Here is a 15,268-nt window from a genome sequence, read left to right as displayed (position 1 = left end):
GCATTGGACTGGGGCAGCGTAGAGCAGGGGTGGGCAACTATTTTGGGTGGAGGGCCACTTACTGATTTTGGCAAGCCAGAGGGATGCATGACAGGCAGCCAGGGGCAGATAAATATTAAATTTTCTAAAATTTTAGGGGTCCCGTGGGCCAGATAGAATTGCCTGGAGGGCTGCATCTGGGCCACGGGCTGCATTTTGCCCACCCCTGGTGTAGAGTCTGATCTGGGTATGAAAGGCTGAGCTGGGGTAGCATGGGGCCTGATTTGAGCATGCTACAGTAGGGTGGCACAAGGTTCTATCCAAGTGCTCCAGACCAACGTGGTATGGGGCCTGATCTGGACACACGATGCCCAACCAAGCATGCCAACCCCACAAGAGATATAGCTCACAGATGGTGCCTGCACTTTTTCATGCACAGCACTCTGTGAAATAATAAAGGGGCTCCACTTGAATTGCACAGACTTGGATCTTTATTAGATCCACTGTGTTTGTGCTTAGTGTTGCTGCTTGGAGTTATGTGGTAAGGAGTCTGCCCTGGGCTATTGCAAAATTCTCCAAGCATGCTGAGCTTCTCAGTGTCACCTTCCCAATCACCCCCATGATAACTTGCATTCCAATCTGCACGAATCTGCAAGTTGTTACATGCACCACGCATCTGGCCAGTGGGGCCAAAAGTTTGAGTACTGCTTCTGTAGAGCAATGATCCCACATCTAATTTAACCCTTGCTGGTTTGGAGACCTATTACAAACTTCTGAAAAGTAACTAAGGGCCAGATCTTTATATACAGATCTTGACATGGAGCCTAATGGAAATTTGAAAATCCCACTCGGTGATTATTTGCATCCTTACATGCCTAAATTCCTTTAAAAATTAGCCTTTGAGTAGTTTTCAGGATTCTATCCATAGGCTTTTTCTCGACCCAGGAAGCCCTCCAACACTTATGAGAGACAATGGATACTAAACCCTATTAAGAAGCTTTTATTGGCTATCCAAATATGGTTCTTAAAGATATTCAGTATTTTATGGTACAATTTAGTAGCTGCTTTAGTTTTTCGTATGGCAGAGAGAAGGGTCAAGAAAACATAAAAATCAGAAAACACTGAGGACGTTATGCTATACTTTGCCTAACTTACTGCTTTTTAGATGCCAAAACCATAGGAATCTTTCTTTATTGCCATGTTTCTGCTGAGATGACAGAAGTCAGAAGGAAAAGGATACATTTTGGGTCCAAAAACTCAGATTCCTGGAAGTCTCTTTATAAAGAAAAAACGAACTCATAGGACAACAGTACATTTTAAAATACAGTACATTATACTGTATATCAACCTCTAAAGCATTTAGCATTGATACCATAGTTACCATTACCACAGCTTTTGTTAATTAACTGGAAAGTTATGAAAGTTTTCTCTCTGAAATAAGTACAAGATGTCTTTACCCCTGGTATTCAAAATAATATTATTTAACTATGATTACTACTAAGTTGGCAATTAAGCAGGGAATATACCAACAAAAGTTACATGTCTGTGTCTACTTAGTCTATTTACATGAAGTAACATAATGAATGAGTACACTATTTATTCATAAATTAACATCTAAAATTTACTTAGGCTTAGAGTGTATAGAAAAGCACAATGTGACAAAATGAACTTTAAATATACAGAATAAGAATGTAGTACAGCCTACATCCTTTATATGACTAAGGATGTTAGACAAAACATTGGCCGATACATACTGACCATATTTATTGAAGCCCCTCCTCTAAGAATTGAATATGAGGGTGGTGGAGGGTGGGCAGAGGCTGCTGTGCCTCGGCCTATAGCCCCTACCCAGGGTTGGGGCCATAATCCCAGAGGTGGGCAAAATATGGCCCATGGGCTGGGTCCAGCCCACCAACTGATGAGATCTGGCCTGTAGGCGGGTGCCCGCCAAATAAATGGATCCGGTCCATGGGCAAGTAGCAACTTTGGCTCTAGTAGCCACATGGGCTAGGGACAGACATTACACATTAACCAGTTTAAGCGATCAGCAGGGATCCTGGTTATCCATGATAAAAAAATCACAAATTCACTGATAAAAAATTGCAAATTCTTTGATAAAAATCCCCAAATCCGTGGTTAAAATTATATGCCCCCCACAGCACTGCTGGTGTCCCTCACTCCCCCACCCCCTCCAGTCCCGCAGCCCTGCTTGTGCCCCTTCCCTCCCACCCACAGGCCCTGCCCCCCAGGCGTGCTGGAAGGAGCCCCCAGCTGCCCGGGCTACAGGGCCAGGGACCCAGGTCTGCAGCCCCCTGTCCCCAACTGAAGGCAGTGGCTGCTACAGCAGGAGCATGAGCTGGCTCCCCCCCTGCTGCCTGCTTGCTGCAGGCTCGGGCAGTGCTGGCTCCCAGTGGCAGTGTGCACTACCGGGGGGGCAGGCAGTTTTCATGCATGGCCCTGCTGTGCCCTGTCGCACCAGTCAGACACGTTGTGCTCTGGAGGGCCTGGGGGAGGGTAGCAGAGCAAAAAGTGCAGCATTTTTGACCCAGGGTTTGCAGCTGGCTAGGCACTCTAGCTGGGGGATGGGGGGTTTGCAGTCTCCCCACTCTGTGCAGGAGTCCTGGCCAGCTACAACCCCCACCCTCCTGGCCAGGGAGTGCCCAAGCTGGCTGGGGGTGAAGGAGCAGGTGAGGCTGCAAACCCTGTCCCCCTCCTCCCGGCCAGAGTGTCTGGCCAGCTGCAAACCTCACCACTCCTTGAGCCCCTAGCCAACTTGGGCACTCCCCGGCCGGAGTGCTGGCTGAGAGTGGGGGTCTGAAGCTGGCCAGGAGTGGCGGGGGTTTGCAGCTGGCTGAGCACTCCAGCTGGGCGTAGAGAGGCTGCAAAATCCCTCCTGGCCAGAGTGCCTGGCCAGCTGCAAACCTCTCCACTCCTTCAGCCCCTAGCCAGCTCACCCCCACCAGCCCACTCTTCTATACATCTTAGATGCTCGAGTCCAGTATGCGTGGAGCCAACTCAATCTATTCAAGACCAGAGTCAATATTATCATCTCAGATAGGCACCTATATCTGTTCTTTTAGAGAAGACAGCTTGGCTCAAGAATTGCTTTTAAAATGTAGGTGTGTAATAAGGCAATGCTTAGAAGACTTACCAAAGAAGTGGGACACCTAGGTTCAACCTTGCATTTCCCAGGAGAGTGACAGCTACAAGTTATAGGTTGTTTTAGGGCTGGGGCACCCTCCTCTCCTCCTGATGAAGCTGTGCCAGTGTGCAGCGTAGAATGAAAAGTGCAGGGATTCTGGCCCCTACTCTCCAGGGACTGTTCCTGTAATATGTAACTGCTACATATGAAATCCAGAAATATTCACAGGAGTAAATACCAGAATTAAGGACACTCTCCTTCTAGTTATGTGCTCTAACCCAGAGGTGTCCATGCTGCCACAAGTAGTACAGGCAATCTCTGTGTGTGTGTGGCATGTGGCACTTTGGGGCGGGACAGGCAACACAGCTGCAGATAGGGCAGAGAGCAGAAACCAAAGCATCAGATCAGGCATGGGGCACAGGGCAGGGAACAGAAAGCAGAGTACCAGATTGACAAGGGAAAGGGATTACAGTGGCATTTGGGAAGAGTGAGAGGCTAATTTGTGGCACTTTTGCCAAAAAGTTGGACCCTACTAGCCCAAGCACCAGCCTACAAAAAGTCTACTTCATGTGCTCTTTATGATACCTTGAATCTTGAACCTTTGATGCACACTGGCTCATCTTAATAAATAGGAGAGATTGCCTCTAATTAAGAATAACCTATAATCTGTTGGTAACACTCTCTCCTGGGAGGCAAGAAAAGTGGAACCCCCCTTCAGGTAGTTGAAGGCTACTATTAAATCCACCCTCAGTCTTCTCTTCTCTAGACTAAATAAGTCCAGTTCCCTCAGCCTGTCCTCATAAGTCATGTGTCCCAGCCCCCTCACCATTTTTGCTGGCCTCCAATAGACCCTCTCCAATTTGTCCACAAAGCCTTAAGGGCACGTGTAGCCTTAAGGGCATATTGCATGACTCCATTCCTCCCTTACACCATACCCCAAAGCCTCCCAGGTGTTATCAATCCTTGACGTTCTCATTTCACCCTCTCAGCTCCTGTCTGGGTCCTCAGACCTCCTGGTCTCTTACTCAGCCTCTGCCTGAGCTCTTGGACATCTGGTCACACTCATGAGTCCAAGAATCTTCTCCAGGTTCTTGGACTCATGGCTCCACACACAGCCCCTTCTCCAGGCCTACAGACCCCTCAAGTCTGGCTCTCAGCCCCCTCTGGGCTTGGGGACCCCCTAGTTCAGTTCAGTTCAGCTCCCTCTGGGCCCATGTTCCCTCTGGTCCATGTCTCTAAAATAGGCCTTTGAGCCTGCCCCAGCGGGGTTCAAGGCTAAACCCTGGTGCAACTAAATCAAAGTACCTGCGTCCTTTAGCAAGCACCCAAACCCTCTGTGGACTTAACCTAAAATGAGAGCGACCTACCTATAGACAGGATCCCCTCTCTGCTCTAGGTACCTTCCCTTGTCTCCAGATCTGAAGATTTTCTTATTCAGCTCCACTGCCAGTGTAGGAGTCCTGCTGCTCTGCTGTTAGGAGCTCCTCCCTTCATAGGTGCTAGGGCCAGACACCTCAACTAGTTCAGGCTCTGGACTTATATAGCTCAAGCCTGAGTCCTCTAATCAGGTGAGTCACTCATTAGTCCCCTTCACCATCTGCAAGTGCCCCCCCCCCCCCCCCGGCTACTTGCTCCCTTAAAGGAGCAAGCGTGTTCTATGGCCCTGCTACACTGTATCAGAATTCTAGGTATCTAGGCAACTTTGGAGTCATAACTCTGAAGTGCCAGGGGTAGACACTTAAAAAGAAGCTGAGCAAGATTTATTGTATCACAGTTTGGGACTTAGGCAGAATGCAGGTACCTAACTCCTACTTCAGGCACTTAATCCTCTATCATATCTAGGTGCAGACTGTGTGATATTATCTGCAATCAAAATACAGCCTGCAAAGCTACTCTTTTATTTTGTCTGCACCAACCAAAATTCAAAGTAGTCACAGGCATTAGCTTAGCACTCAAAAACCATATATTTTACATAATCATTTGAATCACAGACTATCTAGACAACAATCCCTCTGAATCTTTACAGGGTCATCTACTGTTTGCACTGATGAAAGTTTTTAAAACAGGTCAAAGAAAACATTAGAAGCCTTGTTAGCAAGCAAAACCACAATATAACACTGGGGAAAGGGAGAAAGGAGAAAAAGGCTTTTAATTGTTTCTGAAATCTGAAACCTCCTTCTGTTTTGCTCCAGATACATAAATACATATCCAAAATTAAATGGGTATATTTGAATTGCAGTAAATAGTTAGGCTGAAAATTAAAAAATTAGAAAGTCCATTAAATACGGTGGATTAAATTAGGCCCTAAATAACAAGGTGAAACAAATGAATTCCAAACAGGTATTCAAACAGGATGAAAAGAGGATTGCTGAGTAGACTCCTAGGCTGCCAGTGCCTCATGCTTTTCATATTTCCAACTACAAGTATTATACAGAAATGAGAATATTTTCTGCTATGAGAAGTGGGTTGTTTCCAAATCCCTTGCTGTTAGTCTACCAGGTATTTCAGAAATAAAACTTCAGCAGCTTTCATTTTTTGATATCCCCCACAAGTATTGCTTTTAAGACTATTATTCTGTTTCTTACATTTCTGTAAGCTTTTAAAATGCCTATTTTGTTATGACTTTGCATAAGATCCAAAGTAGGCCAGGATTCCATTTTAGTTCACTAAATGAGCCTGAAGTACAGTTTTAAGGTAATTATGGAACAGTTCTTTGTATCCAATTCATAGTCCTCTTATACAGATGCTGTATTATGTAGATCATTTGTATTTGCTTAATCCTCTTATTCAAACTTATACTGAAGTATTTACAACTAGTTAGAAATTCTTTTATCTCTATATTTGCATAATTATATGTTGGCCTTCACACAAGCCTAATCATGTCAAATATTGTTCCAAGGTGCATACACCTAGATTTAATGTCATATCATGCTGATTATGAAGATTTTTTGCTTAAAAATACATAAGCTTTTTGTATATCTGCTAATAAACTACATGCGACTATATGCATAAATTATTGACATTGCTTTTTATTAGAAACTATGCCAGAGCCAGGTGCAAGATGCACAAAAATAACATAATATCTTCCACATGACATTATTTTCAGAGGGAGATGATAGGTGCTAAGCTTTATTGATACTGTAGTCCCAATTGTGGGTACTCTGCTTTTTTGAAAAATGGACTCTAAGTCAATATGGTCAATCTTTTGAAGACTTGAGAGGATGCCTACACTGCAGACCACAGTGTAGTATAGAAATATGCAAGACAAGAGCAAAGAAGCTAGCTCATTCACAAAAGAACTAAGATTAATTATCCCACATGTAACTCTGTTGTTATAATTATATGGCTTCTGATATATAAGATAGCTTGTTAATGGGTAGCTCAGGCATTTCTATACTACACTATGGTTTGCAGTATAGATGTATCTTTAGATTACTAAATTCATGTTGTTTACTGCTTATTATTATGGGTTGAGTTAAACCTGAGGGGAAGACATAACTCCCATTTTTCATTTAAATGAGCTGTAAGAAGCTATCAAGCAACCTTACAGAACCAGATACCTGAATCAACTACAGGCTGCCAAGTAAAATATAAGAATATGTAACTGGTCAGGAAGAAAAAAAAAAAGCACAGATAAAGCTGTTCAGGAATTTGAACAACATGAACACAAGTGCTTATTTATGAATCTTTTTAGTAAAGATATGCATATGTACGTGAAAGAAAAGTATGAACACCACCACAAAGAAAAGAGAAAAGGCAACAAGGAGGTATCAAACACAGTAGTATTGGTCCTAAGCCTAAGAAAAAGCTAAGACTGAATGTTTTGGTTAATGCTGTCTAGGAGATGTATGATGCTTGGAGAGGGAAATCACTTCTATACAATAATTTGAATTCTTCCAACATATTGATTGTGTGTGCACCCCATTTCTTTTGTGTGCCCATGGAATCAGAATGTTTTGAGCAGCAGTATCTGCTGGACCATGTCTGTGCCCTTCACCTCCCAATTTTAAGGCAAAAACGGACAGAGCAAGCAACCATCCCTCTTCCTTTACCAATACAAAGAAGCTATTATACCAGGGGTAGACAGAGTATGGCCCAGGGGTTAGATCCAGCCCACTAATTGATTTTATCTGGCATGTGGGTGGGCAGCAGCAGTGTAAAACAGGCCCTGGGAGAGCTGTTTTCAGGTCCTGGCCTCTGCTCCCAGGTGGCAGCTCTAGCCTCCGCTGGTGCTACGAGGGACATTGGGCAAAAGCAGCCCTGCTGCCTGCCCACGTGGCACCACATAGCAGTCTGGGAAATGGAGTCTCGCTCACCCAGGGGCAGAACAATGCAGAGATCCATGGCCAGGCTCCATCCCCTGCCTCCCTAGCTGTCAGTGTGGCCAGCAGATGCTGCCGACTCTTGCCTCGGTGGGCCAGGGCATGCTAGAGCCACAGGTGGGTTTATGCTTCCCCTTCCATTGCTACTCTGGTGCCAGCTCTGACCTGAATGCAGGGTGATGGCTAGAAAATGATATTTAGAAATTTGCTTTAGGGAACTGGTTTGTATTTAAAGCAGATATTGTATTAGAACAATGGTCCAGAGGAATATTCCTCAGATTAGATGTAAGGAAAAACTTACTTATGGTCTGTGTGTCCAGAGTCTAGAACAGACTCCCACCAGAGATGGTACAGTTACCTTTCCTGGAGATCTTCAAAAGATGACTGGATGCACACCTCACTGGGGTCATCTGACCTCAGCAGTGTTTCCTGCCTTATAGAAGTGGGGCTGGACCTGATGATATCATGAGGCCCCTTCCAGCCCCTAACTTCTATGAATCTATGAAACACCAAGGGTTAATTTGTTTCTAAAAGCATGTTTGTGACACAGTTTCCTACAAGGCAGACACCACGTCTGAGGCCAATGGACAAGCGAGCATAAACAGGCTGGGAAATTGAAGATATGTACCACACTGTTCCATACCATGAGATAAGGTGGTACATCACAGTGACCAGCAGCAGAGCCCTGGGATTTCCAGTTTTGGTGGATGGACCAAATTAGGAGGCTGGGGAATGCCCTAATTAAGACACCAGTAAATGCCCAAATTAAGATGTGTGCATGTGATGGGTTTGGGAAACAAAGGAATATGCTGACAAAACAGAACATGGACAATATGGTGACCACAGGAAGACCACTCAATAATACCTGGGAATGAAGAATCATCAGAGGAGAAAAGGGATACAAAAAGAGGGATTTTAGAGTAGCAAAGGGCTCCAAGGGGCCACCATGGACAGAGGGTGTACCACCAGACTGTCAAACCCACCCCACTGAGTGATGGGTGGGCCTCGGCCCTCGGCCTCCAGGCTTCTGTTGACATCTGTCATTCAAGAATGAACCACAGAGTGACGCTTGCGTACTGGTCAGATGTACCTTTCCTCTGTGATAGCCCTACGACTGGCAAATATAAAACTGGGGAGTGGGAGACTTTGTTTGCCTTGCCTGCATTATTCTTATATGCTATCACTGTATATAAATAAAATTTGCCTATTATTGAATGGAAGAAGTTGTGGTCAGGGGCATTTGGGTCTTCCCAGAACAAGGAATCTCATAGGACTGTACAAAGCTTCAGTTGCTGATTCGATTCAGAGGAGATTCAGTCCAATTCGGTGGCTGAATCTCTGAATCCAATCAAATCAGGAGACCCATTAATCTCTCTGAATTCTTTTCAGAGAGATAAAATAATTCAGCCACAGACACAGATTTATATATATATATTTATGTACCACGAGGTACCAGGCACAGCTTGTGAAGGCTGGGAATGTGGGGCGGATGGAGCATCCCACGGGAGCACGGGGGAGTCCCCCTCATGCTCGGTGGTGGACCTGGAAGTGGATCAGAAGTACTTCTGATCCACTTCTGGGTCCGTCACAGAGCATGCAGGGGACCCCCTTTGCCCCCCAACTTGGCAACTGGTGGCTCCTGGGATTGCGGGGGTACCCGGGGTCCCCTTGTAGCTCATCATTGAACCTCACAGGTACAGGAGGTACCAGGTGCACTCAGCAGTGGGCTCAGAAGTGGACCAGAAGTATTTCTGGTCCACTTCCAGGTCTACCACCATCTGCATGGGCCCCCGCCACATGCTTCCATGGGATGCTCCATCTGCCCCACCATCTCAGTGTTCACAAGCCACGCCTTGTACCTCAAAGTATGTAGAAAAAACATATACAGCTGTGTCTATGGCTGAATTGCTGATTCTCTGAATCAGAATCAAATCTTCAGATTTGGCTGAATCAAATTGGGACAGTGATCCAAACCAGCAAATCAAATTACTGTCCCCTGAATTGGGCCAAATCTAAATCTGAATTGAATACTGTTCGCTTCACACACCCCTAGTATCTGGGTCATGAATCCAGTGCCCACACAGGGAGCGTGCGCGCACGTGTGTGTGTGTGTGTGTGTGTGTGTGTGTGTGCGCGCGCGTCACCTTCAACAGCTCACCAAAACATATTAAGTAGCTCTCCAACCCAAATGTTTGCTCACCTCTGTTTTATACTCATTAGTAATATGGAAAGGAGAGCTGGCCATGAATCACATATCTCAAGAAATCCAGGCACTGTGCAGAAAATTAACTTCTTTTTCTTCTTTGAATGTTCAGCTGTATGCTTTTGTTTTTACTTCTGATGACTCAAAAGCACTTGATAGTTGTAGAGGAGGGTAGAAGCATACTCTACCAAAATGAGCATAGATCAAGATGTTCATACTACAGAAATATTTAGCAAAAGTAGGTGGACCTACATACATATAAATTCCAATCTGAAAAGGCTGAAGAAGCCACCAGGTTTTGGGGTCTTTTTTTGGAGGAGTGAACTTTAACCTGAACTGAAATTACCCAGCTTACAGTGCAGCTCAATACCCTCTACTACGTACTTAGGTAATTGTTGGGTTGACAGCCTAATCTTCAGATTAGCTAACAAATAATCTAGGGCCTGATCTACATGATTTTTAGGTGATATCTAAATTGTACAGAATGACCCCCTGCTTTCTCCTGAAAAAAAACTTTGGAGAGGAAGTTAGAGTACAGTCTAAGTATAACCTTGCTTCTATGAAAATGTTATGTTGTAAACTAATGATAATAATTTGCAGTTCATACATGTCTGTATAGCTGTGACAAAGGATGAGTTAAAGAACACAGTAATTTGTCTGAATCAAAGAGCCTTTGAAGACAGAACTAGTGTGTCAAGGATGGGGGTAATTCTTAGACTGGAGGAAATTCCTATGGAAGTCTCTTAAGAAACTTGACCATTGAAGGAGGAAAGCAAATTGTAGGGTCTTGAATCACAGATGATAAGTAGAAGTAGGTACTAAATATGCAGGAAACATGAGACAGTCCACAAGCCTTCAGAGAGAATAAATATACAAGGGCAAGAGAGCCAGAATTTACTAGGGATAGGCTGTAATAAAATGACATCACATAAAAATAATTCATTGGCCTGCACACACAGAACTAGTAGAATCTTTTCTATTTTGAGTCAGAATAGTCTCCACATCTTTGTAGCAGTTTTTTTCCCCATAACCCAGACAATTTGCCTGCTGCAGGATGCAATTAAGCTAGGTCCAGAGAGGTATGTTCATATCATACTACTAGTAATGTTTAGAAGGCGAGACAAGAGGTATCTGGATGTTCACTTGATCTCTAGTTCTTAAGCTTGAACTAAACCAACAACCAATGCAGAGTCCCATTTGATCTTTCTTGAGACTGATGGGATTAACTGTCTCAGGAAACATATACAAGAAACCAAGAGTCTATGGAATCTAAACAGCATCCACATGCTGGAATGATAGACATGAAGCTCAAGAGCTGCAAAACTCATTGTCATCAACAGCCCCTCGATACAAGGATAACTGTCTTCTGGTAAATAGGAAAGTCATTGTTAGGCCCACAGATGATTGAGGAAGCCAATCCAAGATCTTTGTGTTTACTGAAGATGTGGCAAATGGTTCCAGGGGAAGGAGTAAATCCTAGTGATATCAGGTCACAGCTATTTTCCTTTGTCTCTCAGCCCAGAAGCTGTGTGCGCTGGCTATAGCCGGAGCCCTCCCATGGGTGAGGTTGGGAGTGCAGCAGTGAGAGCTGGGGGCCAGGTAAGATACAGTTAATTGGTGGGCGCCCACCCATGGACCAGACGAATTGCCTGGTGGGCTGCAAGTGGACCATGAACTGTATTTTGCCCAAACTTGCATTAAGGCAATGTGATAAACTCTGGCACAGTTTGCCCTGGAATTTATCACAGCACCTCGATGGCATGTGTAGATGCTCAAATTGCTACAGTTGATGGCACATGTGCAGATGCTGTGCCCAAGACTGCAGCAGTGAGTCAGGGTATCTTTATTACTAGACAGTTGCAGGAGAAGTGCCATGAGCAAAACTGAGATCTTTACATGGCCTTCATTGACCTGACTATGGCTTTTGATTCAATCAAGAGAGAGGCCTGGTGGAAGCACCTGATGATATCTGGATGCTGTAAAACTACCTAGGTTATCAAAAGTTAGAATTATGAAAGCTAGGGTCAACATTTTTTATTTTAACTGACATATGAAGATGTTTAGTTTATTTATACATGGAAAGGGGTGCAAGCTTCCTTCTGGAGATGAGCAAACTCCCAAAACTGAGAAGAAACCATTTCTCTTAATCAAAGTTTAGGAAAGGACGGTACTTATTGGTGTAATAAAATCCTAAGAGAAAGGTCATTGAATAAAGAAGAGGTAAGTATGAAGATAAAGAGTAAAAGGTCCCTAAACTGTACAGAGTATTTTCCCTGTATTATTTCTATCAACTGTTAGTTGGTAAAAGTATTGTTTTGATATACTGCTTCCTGAAATAATGCAAATGTTCCCCAACAGGGAATCTTAGATTGAGTGCTAATATAACGCCCATAAAACAGACTGCTTTAAAGAGGTAACTGTCTATTAATAGTGATTATTGCTGTAGGTCTCCTGTGAATGCTTTTTTCCTTAAGAGAATTTAGATGCCCTTCAATATGACTGGCAAAATGAAGTAAAAGTTATTAATGATGACATAAGCTCCTCTTGAATTGATGAGCATATACATCCAACCCCTGAGTCCCCCAAAACACAAATTCAGTCATCAGGACACCAAAACCTCCGTAAGTATATGAAATGCCCCATCATTTTTTGAGATAAAAACATTGCTTTTGTCACAGTGAAGATTTTCAAGACAGTTCTGGACTGCTGTGGCTATTTAAGAGGATTGGCATCATGCTGCGGCATTCTGATTGATGACAGTGTAGATGTGGTATCAGTAGCATTTCTAGCTACCTTCAGTGAAGATCTAGCTGTTCCTTCACAACTGATTGTTTGAAGACCTGCCTAGACCCCACTGAGATCTTATCGAAAAAAAATCTGATGCTCTTCACTAACTGAAATAAGGCAATGAGAGAGCCTGATAGTAGGTATCTGAAATTGTAAGGTGGCAGAAGAGCAGCTTTTCCTGTCATATTGTCCAGCTTCTTGCCTTTTGAGGTTGATTTTAATAGCTGGAGCCTTGCCCTTTCTTTAGCTGCAGTAACAGTTAAAGAAACAGATAATGGATCTGAAAACTGACACTCAAATAGAGGGATGCTCAACCCTTGGCCTGCGGGCCAGATCCAGCCAATGGGCTTGTGTCATCTGGCCTACTGGGCTCCTGATGGGTCTGAAAATTTGGCAATGGGGCAGTGGTGGCAGTATTAATTACTGCACCTCTGCTGCCAAATTTCCAGACCTGGGAAGAGCTCTGAAAGCCAAAGAGCCATATCCTGCATGTTAGATTGGGCATGCAGGGCTGGGGTAGTTCATAGCACAATGTGGGTGCAGAGTCATGCCCAATTTAGACATGGTGGGCCAGGGGTGACATAGGGCCTGATGCAGGCACATGGGACCCAACCCTGCATGCTGACCCCACAAGAGAGCTGGCCTATGGACTGGCCCTGTGACATTCATCTGGCTCATGGGGCAGAAAGGTTGAGCACTACTGCTTAAATCCAATAAATGGAACTTTTTTTTTAGTTCAAGATACAGAAGTTGGAAGCTGCCATAGAAGCTAAGCAAGTTATATTCTCTTTTTGGCATATTATAAATCTGTCAGGAAGACACGTGTAAAAAAAAACCTCAAGCAAGTCCTTTCTTTTTGAACAATCTGGATATGGAACAGCAAATGTCTGCCATTCTGCAAAGCAGGTTCTGAGAGGAAATGTTGTTGAGTGTACAAGCAACGGTACACAACTTTTTCAAGGTGGTGATGGTAATGATGATGATGATGAAATGTAGATATCAGTGACCTCACCAGGTTCATGCTGGGTATCTCCTCAACAGCCAGAGGTGGTGAAATACCAGTTACTAATTTTGAGTACTACTGATGACTCCTGCAGGAATGCAATTTAGTTTCTGATACAGCAGAAAAAGTGGTTCCTGATATAGCCACCTCTTTGTAACAGGATGCCCACTACTCTGCTGATGAAGGCCATGAACATAGTTTGTAGAAGTAAAATGTCAGCCACCAAGGATGGGAATCCTATTCAGGAGATCCTAGAATCTCTTCCCTAGACTCTATATGTACTTTTACCCCTCTTTCTGGAGGATCTGTCTGAAACACATTGATCATAAAAGAGATCATTTCACAGGGCAGTCTGCCAGTCTAAGAGGGAAGAGTCAGCCCTGTTCAGAGAACCCCATTACAGGCCATTTGGATAGGCAGGGAGCGTCCTACTAGGATCTTTAGAAAGATCCCAGAAGAGTATGTAGGAGAGGAGAAAGCAAGCTGTGAACACAACAGCTTGCTTCAAGAAGGAGCCAAATTGCTGTACTGGGGCCAGACCCAAAAGGTGTTTCTCTTTTAGTGTCTGGGACAGATAGAAGGGCTTTCTTTTGTTTGCTTGCTAGTTTTTTAAAGACTGTGTTTTATTTGAGAGGACTGGCTGAGGAGCTCCTCAGGGAGCAAAGCCCACTCGTAGGACCAGCAGGTAAGTGAACAACATTTGGATTCTGAGGCAGAGCAGGAAAAAAGACTTTCTCCCCTAAAAGAGAAGTTGACCTCTTAGAGGTCTCCAGGTTGTCTCTAGATGCTGGTGGCAAAGAAACAGGACCGAAACAGTCAAATCCCTGGATAGTGTAAATGTTGGCAGCAATGTGTTGGCATAATAAATATAGTAACAGATGTTGCCAATACACTTCGAACCAAAAACATTTGGATGGTTATACCCAGGTTGCAGACAAAGAGTGGGAGCATAATAAAACTTAACTCAAAGATATGTCAAAACATGTGGCCTAAACCATAAAGGGGTGCATTCAGAGAGATTAGAAAATGACAAATGGATGATCTGTTCTATGAACCATGATAATCACTGTTGTAATATGTTGATCGCTGTGACTGAGCATGGCTTATGCTAGAAAATTATTATGAGAGGTACAGCATTTATATCCATCTATACACATAGACATGCTAGCTTTCATTTTGAGTTCCCATTTTTATATGAAAAGTAGAGATGCTGTTTCATACAACAGAAGAATGAGCAAGCCAAACCTGGGAGACTGATCTGTGAAAATGAAAGAATTAATCTATTTTTATTGCATACACTAAATGATGAATGATAGCCTTATAGATCTGATTCTATTCTTTTGAGGTTCTCTACATACATTTCTAAATTCCAATATTGTATAATTTTGTATTTAAAATGAATACTGTAACACATATCCCCTTTTATCTTTTGGAGATCTGTGTTTTCAGTAATCAAACTATTTAACCCACCACTAAAGCTGGTACTTTTCCTATAGGAAGGAATGGGATAGTGTCACCACATGACTGTAAATTAACTCATCAACTAGGACTTGTATTTGTGATCTTTCTCTAAGGTCTGTTATCTCTCACAAAAAAGCAGATAGAATAATACGTTTATAAAATCAAATAGAAGTGATGCATTATCTAATGTATGTCGGGTTTCCTCAGTTTGTTCTACATGCATAGGGAAACTGAAATCCATAAAAAAAAAATCCATCCTATAACTGCAGTTATAGTTAATATTGCAATATTGTATATAATATTCTATGCTGTAGTTTGAAGTAAAATGAGCAATAGATTGGAACCCCTATAACAAATGGATTAGAACTCCA

The 15,268-nt window shown here is 43.4% G+C and overlaps 1 protein-coding gene across 5 annotated transcripts in view; it reads right to left on the bottom strand.

Moving 5' to 3' along the window:
• Positions 1 to 15,268, bottom strand: part of LRP1B (LDL receptor related protein 1B) — a 1,609,743-nt gene that overhangs the window by 683,792 nt on the left and 910,683 nt on the right. The gene's annotated exons all lie outside the window — the stretch shown is intronic.

This window comes from Alligator mississippiensis, chromosome 4 (genome assembly GCF_030867095.1).
Source record: "Alligator mississippiensis isolate rAllMis1 chromosome 4, rAllMis1, whole genome shotgun sequence".
Taxonomy (NCBI): Eukaryota; Metazoa; Chordata; order Crocodylia; family Alligatoridae; genus Alligator; species Alligator mississippiensis.
The sequence above is the reverse complement of the archived record's forward strand: the minus strand, read 5'-3'. Positions and strand labels throughout refer to the sequence as shown.